Genomic DNA, 21,915 nt, shown 5'->3' on the forward strand with positions numbered 1-21,915 from the left:
GAATTTAAAAATAGTTTCGGTAGTTTTCAGAACTTGGGCTCTCTGTAATCGCTCGAAAAAAAACTTCCTTTAATAATATATATATATATATATATATATATATATATATATATATATATATATATATATATATATATATATATATATATATATATATATATATATATATAGATTGATAGATAGATTTAGGATCCGGTGAGAACGATCATTCGATGAGAACGGTACGCTTTTATACCATACCCTTATACTTAACATCATACTACAACTTCACTCGCTGGGTTCAATTGTCTTAACACCCAATGGCCCAAAAGACAAAAGTCCATAACATAACCCCAAACAGATGACAACATCCCACGTCAACATCAATTGTCTTAGCGTAATTTTAAACGCCCCTCTTCACTTCACGCCGACAATCGAGATGACGGTGGCAAATCACATTCTATACTAAGCGCTTCCCGTTACCGACGTGCTTCCATTTATCGTCCTCTGTATTCTCCTCAATTACCCTGACAAATGGCATCACCTGTAATACCCCCATACTCCAAGTGCCTTACCAGGACCACTCAGGTATGAAGACATTACCATCTCGATTACCCGAGGCAATGATAATCAAACAACAATAAAGAAACAACGTTTATTATAAATAATTTAGTGAATAGTTACAATCCTCAAAACCAAACCAAAAGTACGATACATAATCTCAAACTGACTGTTCTAATCAAATGTAAATAAACTAAAGGCTACAAATGAAGACTCCTATCGTCATGTCGTGGCATCCCAAATATCCTAGTACTCATCTCAATACCTCGCTCAATATCTCGCTCACCATCCCCGAATGGATCACCGCAGTTTACAAAACAACACCGGGTCGATTAATCACACAATCAATATGTATAACAACAATAAGATATACTGACATGCTTTAATCACACACACACACACAACCAACCAATTCCCATTATCTCAATACTTGACCGTCCACCGGACCACCGCCAGCTGGGGGACCGCAGCCGTACCCACCAAATCCCCGCTCCACATAGTGAGCGATAACCCCGTCCATTAATGTGCACATCCCCTTCCGTGGCGGGTTCCACGAAGGGCGAAACTAGGGCGTGAAGCCACTCCCGCAAGTGACCCCACTCGCCCAAGGCCACGCTTCGCGAACCATCAACAACGATCACAACCACAATCACAATACAATTATTATATCAAACAACCAAATACAACACATCAACCAATATCCCATTATGGGACTAATACGAGTAGGAAATCCTACCCGTATGCACACAATCGACGGTCTCTCTCACCGAGTCAAAAAGCCTCTTCTATGAACCCTCCTCCTATCATACAACACATATAGGCTACCAATCACATACTACACATAAAAACCCCCAATCTCTAAATTATGGTTTAACCAAATCAAAGGAAATACAATAAAAAGGGTACGTAGATCTTACCCTCGACGCAAGGAACTCAACGGTATACACAACGACAAGAACTGACCGTCTGAACTCCGGGAATTGCTAAGAATGCGATTAGGAAGATGAACTTGTTGCTTTCTCTCTTAAACAGGGATTTAGGTTTTGTAAAAGTGGTTTAGAATAATGACGACGGAACTTAAATACCTTAATCGCATAATTAACAAAACCTGAGAAAACTCCCCGTAAAACCGGACACTCGATCGAGTACCCAAGGTACTCGATCGAGTACCCCTTACTCGATCGAGTGCCCCACTACTCGATCGAGTACCCAACAGTCGAAACTATTTTATTTCGCAACTTACCCTTACTCGACAGAGTAAGGGCTACTCGATAGAGTACCCCAAGACTTATAAATACGGAGTATTACAGTCTTCCCTCCTTAAAAGGAACTTCGTCCCCGAAGTTCAAACCACTACTAAACAAAGGTACTCCCATAACCTTCCCGACTCAGCAACCAAAACAAAATTCAACATAAAACATGATACTAACCCAACTCATCCCGACAAACATCCTGACACAACATATAAAAGGGGTATGAAACTCTTAAAAACTGCTCGCGATCATCTCCTACCCCCCTAAAAGAAACAAGGTTACGTCCCCGTAACCATACATACCTGATAAAAAAGGAAAGGGTAACGCTCTTTCATAGCTTCCTCTGGCTCCCATGTAGCTTCCTCGGTCTCGTGGTTAGACCACAGGATCTTAAGCAAAACTGTCTCACCACTCCTAGTCTTTCTAACCTTTCGGTCTAGAATCTGCTTAGGCACCTCAAGGTATGATAAAGACTCATCCAGCTCTAAGCTCTCCGCCTCCAACACATGTGACGGGTCACTCACATACTTCCGCAGATGCGATACATGAAACACATTATGCACTCTCTCTAACGCAAAAAGCCGGACGATAAGCAACTTCCCCAACTCGCTCTAAGATCTCATAAGGCCCTATAAACTTCTGACTTAACTTACCTTTCTTCCCAAATCTCATAACCCCACGCATAGGAGACACTTTCAAAAGAACCTTGTCCCCAACTTGAAACTCTATGTCCCGACGATGTAGATCCGCATAACTCTTTTGTCGATCCCGGGTCGCTCTCATCCGTTCCCGATCATCTTAACTGCTCCACCATCTCATGCACCATCTCTGGTCCTAAAACCACTGCCTCAGCACTATCGTCCCAACAGATTGGACTCCTACATCTCCTCCCATACAAAGCCTCAAACGGTGCCATACCTATACTAGTGTGATAACTGTTATTGTAAGAAAATTCTATCAAGTCCAACCTCTGCTCCCAGCTACCACCAAAATCCATCACACAGGCTCGCAACATATCCTCAAGAGTCTTGATTGTTCTCTCAGTCTGCCCGTCTGTCGCAGGATGAAATGTTGTACTCATCTTCAACCTTGTTCCCAACGATTCCTGCAACTCCTTCCAAAACCTCGATATAAACCTCGCATCTCTGTCAGACACTTTGTCCTTAGGGACTCCATGTAACTTAAGCACGTTCTTTCGATAGGCCATAGCCAATTGTGCCTTAGTCCATGTATCTTTCATTGGAACAAAGTGAGCTGACTTGGTCAGACGATCCACTATCACCCAAATCATGTTGTTACCTTGTTGACTCTTTGGCAAACCCACAATGAAATCCATGGAAATGGATTCCCACTTCCACTCAGGCACCTCTAAAGACTGAATCTTACCTTGTGGTCGTCGCTGTTCCCCTTTAACTCTCTGGCATGTCAAACAACGGGACACAAACTCAGCTGTCTCTTTCTTCATCCCAGGCCACCAAAACGTTTTCTTCAAATCCTTGTATAGCTTGTCTCCACCTGGATGAACTGAATATGGTGTGCAATGTGCCTCTGTCATGATAGTCTTTTTCAACTCCTCGTTATTAGGAACACACCACCGCCATCAAACCTCAAACTACCATCTCGTATGAATAGAAAACCGGACACCGTCCCTTTCTCTACTCCAACTCTCCACTCCACTATCTTAGGATCCAAAGCCTGCTTATCCCGAATATCATCATAAAACTCAAGATGTATTGTCATATCACCCATGGCATCTCCTTTCAAAGATCATATGTATCCCAAAACTCCCTACCTCATCCCTCGGCCTCATCAAAGATAGAGGCGCACACAGGAATGTACACTCTTCCTACTCAAAGCATCGGCTACAACATTGGCTTTCCCTTCATGGTAGATGATTTCCATGTCATAATCGCCAATCAGCTCCATCCACCTCCTCTGTCTCATGTTCAACTCCTTCTGCGTGAAGATGTACTTGAGACTCTTGTCATCAGAAAATACCTTAAATATTGCTCCATAAAGGTAATGTCTCCAAATCTTGAGAGCAAACACCACTGCACCCAACTCCAGATCATAAGTAGGGTAGTTCTCCTCATAAGGCTTCAATTGCCTAGAAGCATAGGCAATCACTTTGCCATTCTGCATCAACACACATCCCAGCCCATTCTTCGAGGCATTTGTATAAACCTCAAAGTTCTCGCTCCCTTCAGGCAATGCTAAGACAAGAGCTGTGGTCAAACGCTCCTTTAATGTTTGGAACGCCGTCTCACAACTCTCATCCCAACGAAACCTGTTCTCTTTCCTCATCAACGCTGTCATCGGTCTAGCTATCTTGGAGAAATCTTTCACGAACCGTCTGTAGTATCCAGCTAAACCCAAGAAACTCCTAACCTCAAAGAACATTCTTCGGTGCTTCCCACTTTGTCACTGCCTCAATCTTCGCCGGATCCACAGCTACCCCATCTTTAGAGATTACATGCCCCAGAAAAGCAACTTTCTCTAACCAGAACTCACACTTGGACAGTTTAGCATACAACTCATGATCTCTCAAAGTCTGCAACACGATCCTCAGATGCTCCTCATGCTCCTCCTTAGTCTTAGAGTAGACTAAGATATCATCGATAAACACTACTACAAACTGGTCCAAGAAATGTCTGAAGATTCTATTCATCAAATCCATAAACACTGCCGGCGCATTAGACAACCCAAACGGCATCACCACATACTCATAGTGGCCATACCTCGACGTGAAAGCTGTCTTTGGTATGTCCACCTCTCTAATCTTCACCTGATGGTACCCCGACCTCAAATCAATCTTAGAAAAGACTGTTGCACCACTCAACTGATCGAACAGGTCATCTATCCTTGGCAAAGGATACTTGTTCTTTATCGTCACACCTTCGGCTCCCCCCGTAATCTATGCATAACCTCAAACTCCCATCTTTCTTCTTCACGAAAAGAACCGGTGCTCCCCACGGCGATACACTTGGTCTAATGTATCCCTTCTCTATCGATCATCCAACTTCCTTCCTAAGTTCCTCCATCTCCTTAGGACCCATACGGTGCGGTGCCTTAGAGATTGGCCCCGTCCCCGGCTTCAACTCAACAAAGAAATCTATCTCCCTCTTCGGTGGCAACCCCTAATCTCCTCTGGAAAAACATCTCGCAAACTCCCCACCACCGGTATCTCATCAACCGTCGGACTCTCTATCCGATCATCTCTCACATGGCACAAGATCAGAGGACATCCCTTCCTCAGATAAGACTTCAAGGTGACAACTGCAATCAACTTAACTTTGGGTTTGACTAGAAACCCGCGATAAGCCACACTAACACCCTTAGGACCTCTTAAAGACACTTTCTTTTGATGACAGTCTATCTTAGCTTTATACTTTCCTAACCAATCCATCCCAACTATCATCTCAAAACCGTTAAAAGGAAACTCTAGCAAGTCTACAGGGAAATCAACTTGCCCAACTATCAAAGATACATCTCTGAACAATCTCCCACACGATACAGACTCACCCGAAGGTAGGAAAACTTGCTCACTAACAGACTCATATACTCTCAAACCCAACTGTTTGACATGACTCGAAGACACAAACGACTGAGAAGCCCCCGAATCAAACAAAACAAATGTAGGAATACCATTAACAAGGAATGTACCGGTGATAACGTGCGCATCTTCCTCACCGCTTTCTTCTCCATCATGAATAACTTGCCATCGGTCTTCCCGCCCACCTCCCCGGACAAGATTAGGCGATGTGGTCGGCTTAGCACCCGACCCTTGATTGTTGTTGTTGTTCGCTGGTGTTTTCTGATAAGAATTACCGCCGTTGCGGTTGCCTCCACTCTCGTAACTCTGACTTCCCCGGTTTGGCCATGATCCAGCCAGTCTGTTGTTCGCGAAACTCTGCGCAGGTCTCCGGAAAGATCCTGGTGCACTTGTGCACTCATGTCTCTTGTGGCCTACACCACCACAAACTATAGCAGTCACTCCCCAACTATTACTCACACTTCCACGCCACGCCCAAAGGAAGCCCCAAAGATCGAACCCACCCGAAGAAAATCCCTTAGACTGATTGTGGTTGCCTTTCTTGTGATTAGATTGGCCACCACCCTCGCTCTCAGACTTCCTCTTCTCACCACCTAACCTCTCCTGAGCCATCTCCACCAACCTCTCGGCTCTCCCGGCCCTCTCATAAGCTTCCTTAACATCGCAAGGATTCCCACGGGTAACTTATCCATAATCTTAGGGGTCAACCCCTCTCAAACCTCAATGCCGATTCTCCTCACTCAAACCCATATCCTCGGATACCTAGACTTCTCATTGAACAAATGTAGTACTCAGCCACGATATCTCAAATGCGGTCATCTTAAAACCATCAAACTCTTCTCTCATCTTACTCCTCACGTGTTCTGTACAAACTCCTTCCTTACAGCCCTACGAAACTCCTCCCAAGGTATAGCAGGTAAGCCTTGGTTTGTATATATCTCCTTAGCACTCACTTTCACTGAATCCCACCACTTGCCTGCTGCCTCCCTCAGATAGAACGCAGCCTGTTCCACCCTCATCTCATCAGGACAGTGAACCAAATCTAATATGTTCTCCATCTCTCTCAACCAACTATCAAGTAGGTTAGGCTCCCCAACTCCCTTGTATTCTTTCGGGTTAAACCTCGCTATGTAAAGGCTGATTTTTGAATGGTCAACCTCCTTCTCCTTATCCTTATTCTTATCCTCATTCACTTTCTTTAGGGTCTCAGTAAGAGCATCCTGGGGCTCTAACATCTTAACGATGTCATCCACGGTCATAAGCTCAACTCTCGCATACAAAGCAGTTCTCTTGGGCGGCATCTTGAAACTATACATATATAAGAAAGGGTAGATATGAACATACGTACTAAACTTCAAAACACGAAAACACGCCACCCAGAACCCACTCGATCGAGTTCCCAAACACACTCGATCGAGTAACGGGCTACTCGATCGAGTGCCCCACGTACTCGATCGAGTACCCAAACTTCGACCCAAACAGACCTTCTGATCTCTTACCTACTCGATCGAGTATCTAGGCTACTCGATCGAGTGACCCCCTACTCGATCGAGTACCCCTAGTTACTCGATCGAGTGCCCAAAAACGCTATTCTGGACTCAAAATCGTTAAAAACCCACCCGATCGAGTCAGTCCCACTCGATCGAGTCATGCTAACACATAAAAGCTACCCGCATGTTACGTCATATGCTAACATGATAAACTTATAAACCACATTATATCATAATACACATGCTACGCATCTTTTCTACTGTCTACGAGATCGTTTCATCATATTATTAAATGCCACATTGTAAATCATCCAACATGTTATTATTTCATCAACAAATTCCCACATATCACCATTTTCTTTCACATGCTCAACTTTCTACTTCAACACCCAACAATTAACACATTTCACCACATTCTTACACAAGTTAACCAAACACACATACGACTCGACAAACACTTCCCCATGTGACCGGTTCAAAGTTGTAGGGCGACCCTGCGACTTTAGGACGTCTCACAAGCCTTTGCACTAGCTCCTACAACTTTTACCCCGGGTTCATTTTAATTGACTCCCTATGTTCATTAGGTTCATTGGTTACAGGTTTCAGGATCGTCGCTCTGATACCATTTGTAACACCCCCATACTCCAAGTGCCTTACCAGGACCACTCAGGTATGAAGACATTACCATCTCGGTTATCCGAGGCAATGATAATCAAACAACAATAAAGAAACAACGTTTATTATAAATAATTTAGTGAATAGTTACAATCCTCAAAACCAAACCAAAAGTACGATACATGATCTCAAACCGACTGTTCTAATCGAAATGTAAATAAACTAAAGGCTACAATGGAAGAATCCTATCGTCATGTCGTGGCATCCCAAATATCCCAAGACTCATCTCAATACGCTCAATATCTCGCTCACCATCCCCAAATGGATCACCGCAGTTTACAAAACAACACCGGTCGATACTAATCACACAATCAATATGTATAACAACAATAAGATATACGAGCCTTTAATCACACACACATACACAACCAACCAATTCCCATTATCTCAATATCGATCGTCCACCTGGACCCCCCGCCATGGGGACCGCAGCCGTACCCACCAAATCCCCGCTCCACATAGTGAGCGATAACCCTGTCCATTAATGTGCACATCCCCTTCCGTGGCGGGTTCCACGAAGGGCGAAACTAGGGCGTGAAGCCACTCCCGCAAGTGACCCCACTCAGCCGAGGCCACGCCTCGCGAACCATCAACAACGATCACAACCACAATCACAGTACAATTATTATATCAAACAACCAAATACAACACATCAACCAATATCCCATTATGGGACTAATACGAGTAGGAAATCCTACCGGTATGCACACAATCGACGGTCTCTCTTTCGCGAGTCAAATAGCCTCTTCTATGAACCCTCCTCCTATCATACAACACATATAGGCTACCAATCACATACTACACATAAAAACCCCCAATCTCTAAATTAGGGTTTAACCAAATCAAAGGAAATACAATAAAAAGGGTACGTAGATCTTACCCTCGACGCAAGGAACTCAACGGTATACACAATGACAAGAACTGACCGTCTGAACTTCGGGAATTGCTAAGAATGCGATTAGGAAGATGAACTTGTTGCTTTCTCTCTTAAACAGGGATTTAGGTTTTGTAAAAGTGGTTTAGAATAATGACGACTTTTAACTTAAATACCTTAATCGCGTAATTAACAAAACCCGAGAAAACTCCCCAGTAAAACCGGACACTCGATCGAGTACCCAAGGTACTCGATCGAGAGTACCCCTTACTCGATCGAGTGCCCCAGCTACTCGATCGAGTACCCAACAGGTCAGAAACTATTTTATTTCGCAACTTACCCTTACTCGACAGAGTAAGGGCTACTCGATAGAGTATCCCAAGACTTATAAATACGGAGTATTACATCACCGGAGCTCCGATCAATGCCCCATCGTAGTGATCAAACTATCCATAACCTATGCTTGATTCGTCGGTAATGGTAGAGCTACCGCTCACCACCACTGTCAACTCTACCTATGCACCTCTAACTAGACCACCGCCCCAACCCACGATAAGTAGATAACCCCATACATTTTTTCTGAAGTTATTCTAATCAAGAAAAAAATGAAGGCGGCAAAGATTATACGATCAGAAATATCAACATTAATATCATGTGGCCACTCGTTAAACTCTCTCAAAACAATGTATCTTATCTACACCATTGTTTTATGTACCTACAAAATGTTGGTGATTTAAGTGTATTTACCGGTTCATTTGACGTAATTAAAGATTGCTTCAAGGATGGGTAATTTCTAAATAATAAAAATCTAGTTCAGGAAGTACGGAGTGTACGCTTGCATAATTATTTATGGGATTACGGAATAGTTTTCGTTCGAATAACTATGCGGGGAAATCTAAAAGGTTGCAACCCTTCAGAATTCATTCCCCTTTCCCTCTGCTTTCCCATTCTTCTCCTCTATAAATAGAGTTTGAGGGACGTAAGGAAAATACGAAAAATATAACTTCGCATTCCCCGAACAAAGAACACAAACTACTCAAAAATACTTCTTAATTATATCTCCGTATTTTATCTTAAATACGGATTGGCAACCGTCTTATCTCAATAGAAAGTTTGATACAACCCAGGCACTAAAGTAAGGGTCGAATTGTTCTATTAGGAAAGCATAGCGATTCGGTGCGGTTTTGATTATTGTCTTTTCAGTTCGTGTACAATTTCCTAACAATCTAATAGAACAATTTCGAAATCTGTCAAGATGACGAATGGAAAGGAAATGGTAATGAAAGTAAACAGATTGGACAGGTTTGTGGGTGTTTATTTTGGCAGAAGAAGATGCAAATTTTATAATGTTTGGACGACGATTACGAATCGATCTGGTTTTTGCCATGGGCAAATACTGGAGAGCAATTGATGTCGGAAGTGCACCAGATTTGTGATAACAAATGATATGTTAAATGTTGTTGATGGCAAATGATACAATTTATGCAACTTTATCCAGATAAGTAAAACTTATTACTTTGTGTTGTTGGTTGAGCGAATTCATAAGATGCTTTGTTGGAAGTGGGATTCGTGGACATTGATTATGAGGACTGCAATGGTGGTTCTACTGATGTTGGCCAAACAAATAATGTGTGGAGTAATAGATAAGTAATCTATTATTGATGCTTATGCTTTTATTTGTTTTTATCATAATCACCATGTGATTGCGGTGGCTATCAAGATGATACCGACATATGGAAAATAGGGGGATTTGGTTGAGGTTTGGTAAAGAGTAGAATGGATAGTAGTATTTGACTACACTGCTGTCATGTTATGTTCTCATAGGATTGATAATATGGGAATGATCACTGACTAAATTTACAGATCAAAATTTGGCAAGTTAGTGTAGATAAGTAAATTTGTTTTCAATAATTAATTGTCGTTTTGTGTCTCATGCGGTAAACATGTTTGGACCATTTAGTAAGCATATTTGTTGTTTAATTTACATCCACTTTGGCCGCCTTTGTGTTATGTTACTAAAATTGATAGACGATTGAATTACATATGAGAATCAATTGTTTGAATGCATTCTGACTTGATTTTGCTGATCAGTGGAATTTGCTTAGCATTTAATATGCCAACATGCTACTCTGTTTTGTGAATACAAATTTGATATATTGTGTTTGCCTTGATACTTCAATCACGATCGTTGCGAGTGTGTAATTAATTAATTAGGTACATACGCTATGTTGGCTCTAATTTTGATCAAGCATGCACTTTGAAGAGTATATATGACATTCTGATCAATGGTTGTGATCTAATTTTTTTAAAATAATAAATAGTAACTAAATCCAAGTTTAGTGGGGAATTAATTAGTGTACTTGTTATGTTTAAACATGATTGTCAAGATCAGGTGAATAGGTTTTGGGTCATGATTTATGTTGGCTTTATGCAGTGAGTGCATGTGTATTACGGTACTATAACATAACAACTTGTTTGTTGGCTTTAGGGAATGAGTGTATATATTGTTAATAGACTCTTCTTGATATGATACACAAATTAAAGAGCGGGATTGAGCAGTACCATAGGGTACTCTTATAGCTCATTAGCGTAGTGTATTGTTTTAGGTAGTGTCAAGTTCCGGTTTTGTGGTAACTTGAGACATCCTAGGTTGGCTTAAGGAGGAGTTGGAAACTCGCCTATGAAAGGATAATGTTTATGTCATTATTGTGTTTTAATGATCGGTATTGTAGTGGTATATTCATGATAAGATAGTAGCTAGTTTATGACATGAATGTTTGTAATGTGTTTACACTACGCTTATGTACTGATACATACACTGTTATTATTTTGATGTATATTTTGTTCAAAATCTGGACTTTTGGTGCAATTGAACGGGTTTATGTGTGTATTCACAAGTTCAATAAATATCCTTACTCAGATAAGTATATTCTACTTATTTTATACGTGTAATATTTGATAAGTGGTTATAACTTTGCGATGAATTTTGATGCGCCCGTAATCAAAGTTTGTGTTTGTTTTTTCGTTTTAATGCGGCCATCTTCAGTTACCAAGATTCAAGAGCATCAGAGTGAATTAAATAATCATATACACTATTGCGTGATTTTTTTATAATTAATTGATCTTAAATAATGTGGGGCTTGTTAACTATAACTGTGCTGTATGCATTATTGATCAATTAGAACTGATTATTTGATGCGCGATAATAATTTTTATGTATGTATTGATGATCATTTATATGATGTTGAAACATTAATTGAATTATTAATGCATTCCGTGAAACAGTATGTGCAATGGATGTTTACTTGAATTGCTTTACATCTTGTTAGTTGGTTAATGACTAACAAATGCTTGTTTGATTTAATTATGTTTTTACAAGTTTAATCAATGATGTTTGTTACATGAAGCCAGAGAACATTTAGAATAGTAATAATGATGATTATTGCCTTTTATTTGTCATGTCCTCAGTTATCATGATTGAATTTTTGTTATCAACAATTATTGATCAGATTTGGTTGATGGTAAACATGGTGAAATTATGGAATCATGGAGGTTTAACCATGTAATAATACAATCACTAGTATTGTATGTACAACTTTTGACATGTTCGGTAATGGAGCAATCTTTTGTTATTGGATGAATGACAAGTTAGATAAACAAAAGATGATTTAATTACCTTGTAAAAGGTGGTTTTGTCATCGTGTTCTTCTATGAAGGACATGATAGAGGTAATATGATCCTTAGTATTAGGATCAAGGGTGAGAGTATGATTATTATTCTCCAGTTAATATTCCCAAGGGTTGAGTATGACGGTTTTATCTAACCGTAAAAGTGAACTGAAGTCATGACTCGGGATTTCACAAGCGCTTAATTATTGCGATTTGACAAGTTGAGTAAGTATACTAGTATAGCTAGTACTCATCTTTGGCAAGGGATTAAGCAAGTGTGACAATGTATAAAGTAAACCATGAATTATGGTTTGTCCTATGTCAATTTTCCTTCGGTTTTAGAGGGATAGTATTTTGCAAATTGAAGTACCAAATATAGAAGTTGATTTTCTACTAGTGGTAGTGTATTTTACTTGGGAAATTAACATGAGTATATGGATTTCCAAGATCGAATTTGCATTATGAATTTGACATTGGAGTTGGTATGCGTAGTGTTAGCATATAGCCGGTTAAAAGGCTAAGTAGCTGAAGAAAATAATCTACGATGTTCCTTAAAGTATTTGACCAATTTCATTCATATAATTTTTGATAGTGAATAACGGCGCGCACCGAAGTGTTTGCTATAACATGGTTTATGGACTATCATAAATGGGAATAATCTTGGTTGTCTTTTGTGAGATCTCATTTTTAGTTGATTGCATAAAAGGTCAATTAGGGACTTGATTATAAAGTCGGTTAACGGGATGTGTCTAAAACTCGTATAAGATCCTTGGCGATAGGATACCCAATTCCCCTCTAATACAATGTTAGAGGCTGAATTCAATGTGGAAGGCCTATTGTTAAGAGATTGAAGCACACAATAATTTATATCCCGAGGTGTGTGCTTAGACTTGCATGTTGTAAGGTTGATCTTTTGAAAAAGTGTGTTTGCAAGGACACGATGAAAAGAATCAACCTATATGAACATGAAGTTCAGCTGCTTCAAAGGAGATTGAGTTTGGCTCCTCAAATGTTCATGAATAGATAAGGGACACTAGGCTTGTAATTAAGTGTCGGCTTTTGTAATTTTAGAAGTAAAATAGTTTATGTGTGAGTTATCTTCATGTATTCAAAATGGGTAGAACGGGTTCAATGCTTAGTCACACCTCGATACTCGAATATTTGGAATGTGTAATTTCACTAAGTGGAAATTCAATCTTCGTGACATTTTCATTTATGCATAAATTGGCATGTTTGTTGGCTATTTTAAAAATCTTATATTACGCTTAAATGGGGGAGGAATGTTGGTGATTTAAGTGCAATTACCGGTTAATTTGACGTAATTAAAGATTGGTTCAAGGATGGGTAATTTCTAAATAATAAAATGCTAGTTCGGGAAGTACGGAGTGTACGCTTGCATAATTATTTACGGGATTACGGAATAGTTTTCGTTCGAATAACTATGCGAGGAAATCTGAAAGGTTGCAACCCTTCAGAATTCATTCCCCTTTCCCTCTGCTTTCCCATTCTTCTCCTCTATAAATAGAGTTTGAGGGATAGAAGGAAAATACAGAAAAAATATAACTTCTGCATTCTTGAACAAAGAACACAAACTACTCAAAAATACTTCTTAATTATATCTCTGTATTCTGTGCCGAATACAGAGAGCAACCGTCTTATCTCAATAGAAAGTTCGATACAACCCAGGCACTAAAGTAAGGGTCGAATTGTTCTATTAGGAAAGCATAGCGATTCGGTGCGGTTTTCATTATTGTCTTTTCAGTTCGTGTACAATTTCCTAACACAAAATATTCTTATGTATCTACCATTAATACACCAAAAATGTTTCTAGATACATTAAAATTGATATGGGATACATCCTTGTAAGACATAGATACACTAAATTATTATAAGTTAAATAAATGATTTTTTTGAAGAAGGGTAGAATAAGACGGAAAATTACTAGTCATGGTGGTCGAGAAATAATTTGATGGTGTGGTGAGGTTGATCTGGCAACTCGATTTGTCAGATATTGAATAAAGGTGGTCGGAAATTTTCCGTGTTACCCACGCAACCACCACCCTAACATCCTTTTATCTCAGCCACCGTCGCACCACCAATTATTAACAATAACAACCCCCAATACTATATAACACCATTAATTGCTGCCACCAGGAATTGAACAAACATCAATGACCACTTATGCCAGATGTCAATTCGAGCCATCCACGGTTCATCACTTCGATGGTCACCAAAGGAGGACTCGGCGGCGGTTGCAAAATGGTTAGGTGGTGGATAGCAGCGAGGTGAATGAATGGACCGAGATATTAATAAAGAATTTAAGTATTTCAATCACCGTGGCAAAGTGTGTTCGCTGGCGTGGTGGCCCTGTGCTCCGGCGAGGTGGCCGATGACAAGTTTGATTGAAATGGGTGAGGGCCTTAGTTTTACGAGGCAAGTGAGGTTATAAAATTATTTAAGGATAAGTGTGAGAAAAGATCAGGTTGGTGTTTGTTTTGTTGAGTTGCACGTGAATTGTCAGAAAGTTCCCATTAATAGTGTATTCTCACCGTTCTCACCGTGTGGTCGTTTTCACCGGATCCTACCTCTCTCTCTCTCTATATATATATATATAGAGAAGAGATCATGTAAGGCCATGTATATGTATTGAGTCCATAAGTCCTATTATGAGCCATTGGATGGAGGGAGATGGAGGGATGAGATGAACCCACCCAAAGTCATTATAGAAGCTAATTAACACACTTTACTAATCCACCCTAATTAACCACTAATTTACTATATATTTGTTTTCTACCCACCCATTTCTCACTCATCTCACACATTTCACTTTTCTCTTCTCTCAAAACCTCAATAAAAAAAACCCAAAAAATCCAAATAAATAAAAAACCCAAAAAATCCAATTAAATAAAAAAAAACCCAAAAAATCCAAATAAATAAAAAAACCCAAAAAATCCAAATAAATAAAAAAAATCCAAATAAATAAAAAAAACCCAACAAATCCAAATAAATAGAAAATCCAAAAAATAAAAAATCCAAACATATCAAAAACCCAAAAAATCCAAATAAATCAAAAAACCAAATAAATCATTCATTTCTCTCTTCCTCATTCACCACCACCCACCACTATCCCACCCGACACCACCCACCGCCCACCTCCACCGCCACCTCCACCACCGCCGTCGTAAATTATATAAACTCGTTTTTTTTTCCAGATTTTACGTCTCGGATTTTTTCGTCACTTTTTTTTTTCAGATTTTGTGTTAAATTTGTTGTTTGGGGTCGGTTTATTCTATTTGTTAATTTTTGTTGTTATTTATTCTTTTCAAATCTTTTCTTGTTATACGTTTTTTTTTTTAAATTTCGGGTTTTAAATATCGTTTTTTTTTTGGTGATATACTTTTTTTTCATCTAAGATCTACTAAAATATTTTTCATAAAATTTGTTGTAAAAATTTTCATATAAAAATGATATAAAATGACTAAAGTATACACAGTTATGGACAAAAGTTATACAAAAATGGTCTAAAGTTATACAAAAATTGACTAAAGTTATACAAATAAGGACTAAAGTTATACAAAAATTGACTAAAGTTATACAAATATGGACTAAAGTTATACAAATAAGGACTAAAGTTATACAAAAATGGACTAAAGTTATACAAATATGGAGTAAAGTTATACAAAACTGGACCAAAGTTATACAAAAATGGACTAAAGTTATACAAAGTTATACAAATAAAGACTAAAGTTATACAAAAATGAACTAAAGTTATACAAAAAACGACTAAAGTTATACAAATATAGACTAAAGTTATACAAATAAGGACTAAAGTTATACAAAAATGGACTAAAGTTATACAAATAAGGAATAAAGTTATACATATTTAGTCCATATTTGTATAACTTTAGTCCATTTTTGTATAACTTTAGTCCTTATTTGTATAACTTTAGTACATATTTGTATAACTTTAGTCTTTATTTGTATAACTTTAGTTCATATTGGTATAACTTTAGTCCATTTTTTTATAACTTTAGTCCAGTTTTGTATAACTTTGGTCAATTTTTGTATAACTTTTGTCTTTATTTGTATAACTCTAGTAACGATATGAATAACTTCTACTCAACGAATGTATAACTCCAGTAGAAATGTGTATAATTTCAATGACTTTAGCCCTTTTTTGTATAGCTTTAGTCCATTTTTGTATAACTTTAGTCCATTTTCGATAAATTAATTGGAATTTATAAAAGTACTTTTTGTATAACTTCAGTCCATATTTGTATAACTTCAGTCCATATTTGTATAATTTTAGTCAATTTTTGTATAACTCTAGTCCTTATTTGTATAACTTTAGTCCTTCATATGTATAACTTTAGTCCATATTTGTATAACTTTAGTCCAAAATTGTGTAACTTTACTACAAAATCGCACAACTTTAGTTCAAAATCGTATAACTTTAGTCCAAATTAGTTCAACTTTAGTAGCAGATAGTATAACTTTAGTGCAAATCGTATAACACAATATAAATTTAGTCATAATAAAACCAACAATATTGAAAAAAGGAATATAACTTTAGTCCAAATGAGATGTAATACAATACAATAACAATAATTGAAATAAAAAACGTTAGATCTAAACATTTAAATATTTAAATTTGACAAATTTATATATCGTGTGTATAACTTTAATGCACGCAGTGTATAACTTTAATAGACAAGATGTATAACTTTAGTCCAAAATTTGTGTAACTTCAATTCATACAATGTATAACTTTAGACATTAACAGTATAACTCTATTTTGATTATTGTATAACTTTAGCCCAAAATATGAAACTTTAAAAAAAACTTGAAAAATAGTAAATAACCAAATAACCAAATACCAAATTCCAAATACCAATAATAGAAACCATATAACCAAAACAAAAATTTAACAATATCTAAAAACAAAAAAGTTATGTAACAATAACAAAACCAAATTAGACCAAAAAAATTATGTTATCTATTAAGAAAAATTCACCCGTATCTAAAAATAAAAAAATTATGTAACAATAACAAAACCAAATTAGACCCAAAAAATTATGTTATCTATTAAGAAAAATTCACCCATAATTAATAAAACAAATCTGAAATTTTTTAATAAAAATCTGAAAAAATCAAACCAAATAAAAAAACCCGACACACTATGGGCTAAACGTATAGATCCATTAACCCGACACACTATGGACTATGGACTAAACGTATATATAAAAAAACCAAAAAACAAAGAACAAAATAAAGTAAATCTGAAAAATTAAAAAAAATGGACAATGAAAATAAAATAAAACCCATACAAAAACACATATAACAAGACATATTTAAAAAAAAAAAAAAAAAAAAAAAAGATAAAAACAAACAACAAACAAACAAGGAGATCTCGACAAAACCAAAAACAACAAACAAACAAGGAGTTGTTGTCATCTAAACCAAAAAAAATGCACAAAAATTGAGATGTCGACATTTAAACAAAAATGCACAAAAAAAAATTCGACAAAACCAAAAAAATGCCGGATCTGAAATGCACAAAAAAACGAGTTATTGTCATCGGGTTGTGGGTGGTTGTGCGGGGGTGTTATCGTCGTCGGGTTGTGCAGGGGTAGTGGTGGCGTCGGGTGGGGTTGTCGGGTTGTGCAGGGGTAGTGGTGGCGTCGGGTGGGGTTGTCGGGTTGTGGCGGCTTGGTGGTGTGGCAGGGTCGGGATGTGTGGTGTTTGGTGCGCAGTGGTGTCGGGTGATGTCGGCGGTGGTGTAATCGTGGTGGCGTGTGGTGGTGTAGTTGGTGTTGTTGGGTGGGTTGGGTTGTTGGTCGGGTGGTGTAATCGGTGGTGACGGGATTTGGGTTACTTTTTGGGTTTTTTTTTCTTGTGGTGGCTGGTGAATGTGAGGGAGAGGGGTGATAATTTTTGTTTTTGATTTGATTTTGATTTTTGTTTTGTTTTTTGGGTTTGGTATATTTTGTTTTGGGAGAATGAGAAGAAAATGAGAGAGAATGAGGGAATGAGAGAAGTCAGAGAGAATGAATTATGAGGAAGTGAGTAGGGAAATTAGAATGAGAAAGGAGTTATACAAGATTAAAAGGAGTTATACAAGGATTAGGGAGGGAGAATTGTGACCCTTCAATGAGATGTAATCTCATCCCTCCATCCGTTCCATCCAAAGGCCCTTATAAGGACTTAGGGACTCATATGATATGAGGGCCTTACTAGAACCTTTCTCTCTCTCTCTCTCTCTCTCTCTATATATATATATATATATATATATATATAGGGTCAAGATCCGGTGAGAACCACTAATATAATGAGAACTGTGAGAACCACTTACATACATTAGATCATAAGGAAATAAAGTGTTGCGATTAACTTAGCTAACACCCCAAACCCATACTGTCTATTGTTTAACCCCGTCATTTTACATTTTGCTATTCTCACTCTTGTTTTTTTTCTCTCTCTTCAAAGCTCTAAGTCCATTTTTTTTATCTCCGTTCCACCATCAATCTCACGAGTCCGTGTAACTACTAATCTTTATCTTCTACCACTTTGATCGCATTCAAGACTCCGTGATTTCAACCTCGTTATGTTTTTCATCAATGGACGTTTTGGATTTGACGAGGTAAAGACTTGAAATTGATTTTTATTTTTGTGAAATTAGGGTTTATATCTTTTCAATTTTTCGATTCATGAATTAAATTAGTCAAATTAGTCGAAAATAGGGTTTATATTCATTAATTTAATCTGTATTTCTTTTTTGTTGATGATAATTAGGGTCTATATTCATCAATTTAGATGATGGTAATTTGTTGTTGTTACTTATTGTTGTTAATTTCTGGTGTTGTGACTAAATCATTTTAGTGTTTGGTGGAAATATCTCATTTGTTATCGGTATACGGAATCCCGAACTCAAAACTGGCTAGTTTGATTAAGGCTTTTTCTTTTTGCTTATTTAGTTGATTTTGTTTGGGAATCTAAGTACAATTGGAGAAAAAAACTTTAGATATGATGAAGAAAACTGTGTCAGGTGATAATTAGAAGGTAAATTCATTGAAAATCCTCCAATAACCCTTGTTAAATATCTCAATTTATGCCAATTTCTCCTGTAATTGCAACAAAAAATACCTTCAATGACCCAAATAATAAAAATTGATTTGCTAAAACCTTCAAAAATGTAGGAGGAAATGCAATTTTAATAGTTGCAGCTACATTGCATACGGTATAGTAGAAGAATATGAAATGATGGAGTGTAAAATTTGAATAGAGTTCAACTACAATTTGATATTATATGTCTAGCTTACTGTCATTGAGTTATTTATTGTAATGCTCACTCTGAAAAGGTTGGTGTTGCTCAAGCCTCAAACATAAATGCATCGAAATTAAGATAAGGTTTTTGGTAGACTCGGATATATGTTATATCTTTAATATCTACCTGCTTTGCTTGAAGAGATTATCATTTTTTAATAGTGGAAGTGATATATCTCCCTAATCATATATTTTTTTGCTTAATCGTTTTCAGAAAATTAAGAAAGCTTGGAGCAAGGATTTTTTTTGTGTCCATAATATACTATAGAGTATAAAAAAATATTTGCCTAGCGGTCTTCGCCTTGAGTGGCTGGGTTGCTACTAACATTTATGCTACTGCAAAAGGGAACCCATAAAAGGCGAGGGCTGAAGGTATTTTTTTATAGATGGTTCATGTACCATCAACTTCATGGCTTCATCAAAGAGTTTTGGGAGAAATTGGGTCTGCCCTTGCGCCAAAGCATAACTCTGCACTTCATAATGTTGATATTAGCAAAGGAAATGAATCTAGATAGAAGTTTGACTCAAACTAACTCTAATATTGTCTATAGTTGACACAATTGACTGCAAATTTTAGCTATGGCCATCATCACTTGCTCAAATTTCGAGTGCATCAAAACCCGCCGAACGAGGATGACCAAGAATCCCCTCATATTGCAGGATTGCATAAGCATGCCATCTTGTCGTAGGATAAGGGAATAGGGCACTGGCCATATTGCCCAGGTGTGGCGATTGTAGGCCATAACATGACATGTTATGCATGACATGTTGAGGAGATGCTTCTGTATATAAAAATTTTGTATGCTTTTGCATAAACAAATGTTTCAATTAAAAAAAAATTGTATTTGGCCATAACTTGAATTTTCATCATGAATTTCAGCATGAATTTTAATCCTGCTATGCAAAGGAAATGTTTATACATAACCACAAATTATCCATCAGTTGCTCACAAAATGTACATTGCACTTCTTCATCCCTAGCTATGTATAAAAAATACCAACAATGTAGCATGTGTTTTAAACCATTACTTTTAAATTGATAAATGTTAACTTTGGTGACATTCTTGTGTTAAAATATAAAGGATTTGGTGTAGTCTAAAGAGGAATCATCACTTCTTTTTCTCATTCTGATGACAACATCTTTCCGAGCGGGAAAGTTCTTTGACTCACTTGTACTTGCACCATCTTTTCACACCTCTTGCATTTAATTTCTTCATATCTGTTCATATAAAATGGCACACTTTAGTATAACCAGAAAAACCAACTTTCGGATTTAACTAAAGAACTTTCTAATGTACATCGAACAAGATTTTACATATTTCATGCATGTACAAGGTTGTTTAATGCATATATAATGCTTTTTCATGCATCTACAAGGCTACTTCATGAACGGATAAGGCTATTGCACCCAAAACTTTTGTCATTCTTTTAGAACGGGATCGGTATCCTAAAATTTAGTACGGGAAAGGGTTTAGGGTTCGATTAGACGGGTGAACAAAAACACACCCTAAAGGGAAAAGAGTGCACCCTTTCGAGAGGATGGGTAAAACTAAAACTAACTGATGTACCTAATGAACTTTTTAATGCACACAGAACTTTTTATCATGCACCTAAAGATAAAGGGACGGGCATAATGAATCCTTTTGACGAGAGGGGTTTAAGTTATGGTGAATATTGTCCCTAAGTAAGCCAAAAAAAAGGTTTAGGTTGAGAATAGCCAACCTTGAACCGACCCTAAACCTTTTTCCGGGAAAGTTATTCCAGCGATGGCTAAACAAAAAGACACCCTAAAGGATAAGGGTAGTCATTTAGAGGGGATGGGTGAAGTTAGAACTAACTGATGCAACTAAAGAACTTTTTAATGCACGCATAACTTTTTCTCATGCATCTAAAGACAAAATGACACTCTAAAGGGGGAAGAGTTAAGCCTTTCAAGGGGACAAGTTTAAATTAAGGGGAATAGTGCCCTTAAGTAGGACGGAAAAAGGTTTAGGGTTGGATTAGATGGTCCTAAACCTTTCCCTTATGATGGGGACGGGTTTAAATTAGGGTGAATATTGTCTCTAAGACGAACAAGGGTTTAGGGTTGGAATACCAACACCGCAGCCGACCCTAAACACTTTTCAAGGGAAGTTATTCGAATGGCGGCTAAACAAAAAGACACCCCAATGGGATAAGAGTGAATTCTTTCGAGGGAATGGGTGACACTAGAACTAACTCATATAACTATATAACTTTTTAATGCACACAACTTCGTCTCATGCACCTTGAACCTCTTCTCATGCATCTAAAGACAAAAAGACACCCTAAAAGGGGCAAAGCTAACCCTTTCAAGGGGAGGAGTTTAAACTAGGGGGAATAGTGTCCTTAAGTAGGGTGAGAAAGGGTTTAGGATTCGATTAGGCGTCTAACCCAAAACCCATTCGCTTATGATGGGGACAGGTTTAAATTAGGGTGAATATTGTTCCAAAGTAAGGCGAACAAGGGTTAGGGTGCGATTAGCCAACACCGCAGCCGACCCTAAACAGTTTTCAAGGGAA

General features: G+C 37.7%; 1 long non-coding RNA gene across 1 annotated transcript; it reads left to right on the forward strand.

Annotated features, from left to right (window-relative positions):
• The first annotated feature begins 18,480 nt into the window (after positions 1 to 18,480).
• Positions 18,481 to 20,302, forward strand: LOC141627017 (uncharacterized). The gene is made up of 2 exons (XR_012536578.1): positions 18,481 to 18,693; positions 19,591 to 20,302. It is a non-coding gene; the product is annotated as an uncharacterized LOC141627017 (long non-coding RNA).
• The last annotated feature ends 1,613 nt before the right edge of the window (positions 20,303 to 21,915 follow it).

This window comes from Silene latifolia, chromosome Y, assembly GCF_048544455.1.
Source record: "Silene latifolia isolate original U9 population chromosome Y, ASM4854445v1, whole genome shotgun sequence".
Taxonomy (NCBI): Eukaryota; Viridiplantae; Streptophyta; class Magnoliopsida; order Caryophyllales; family Caryophyllaceae; genus Silene; species Silene latifolia.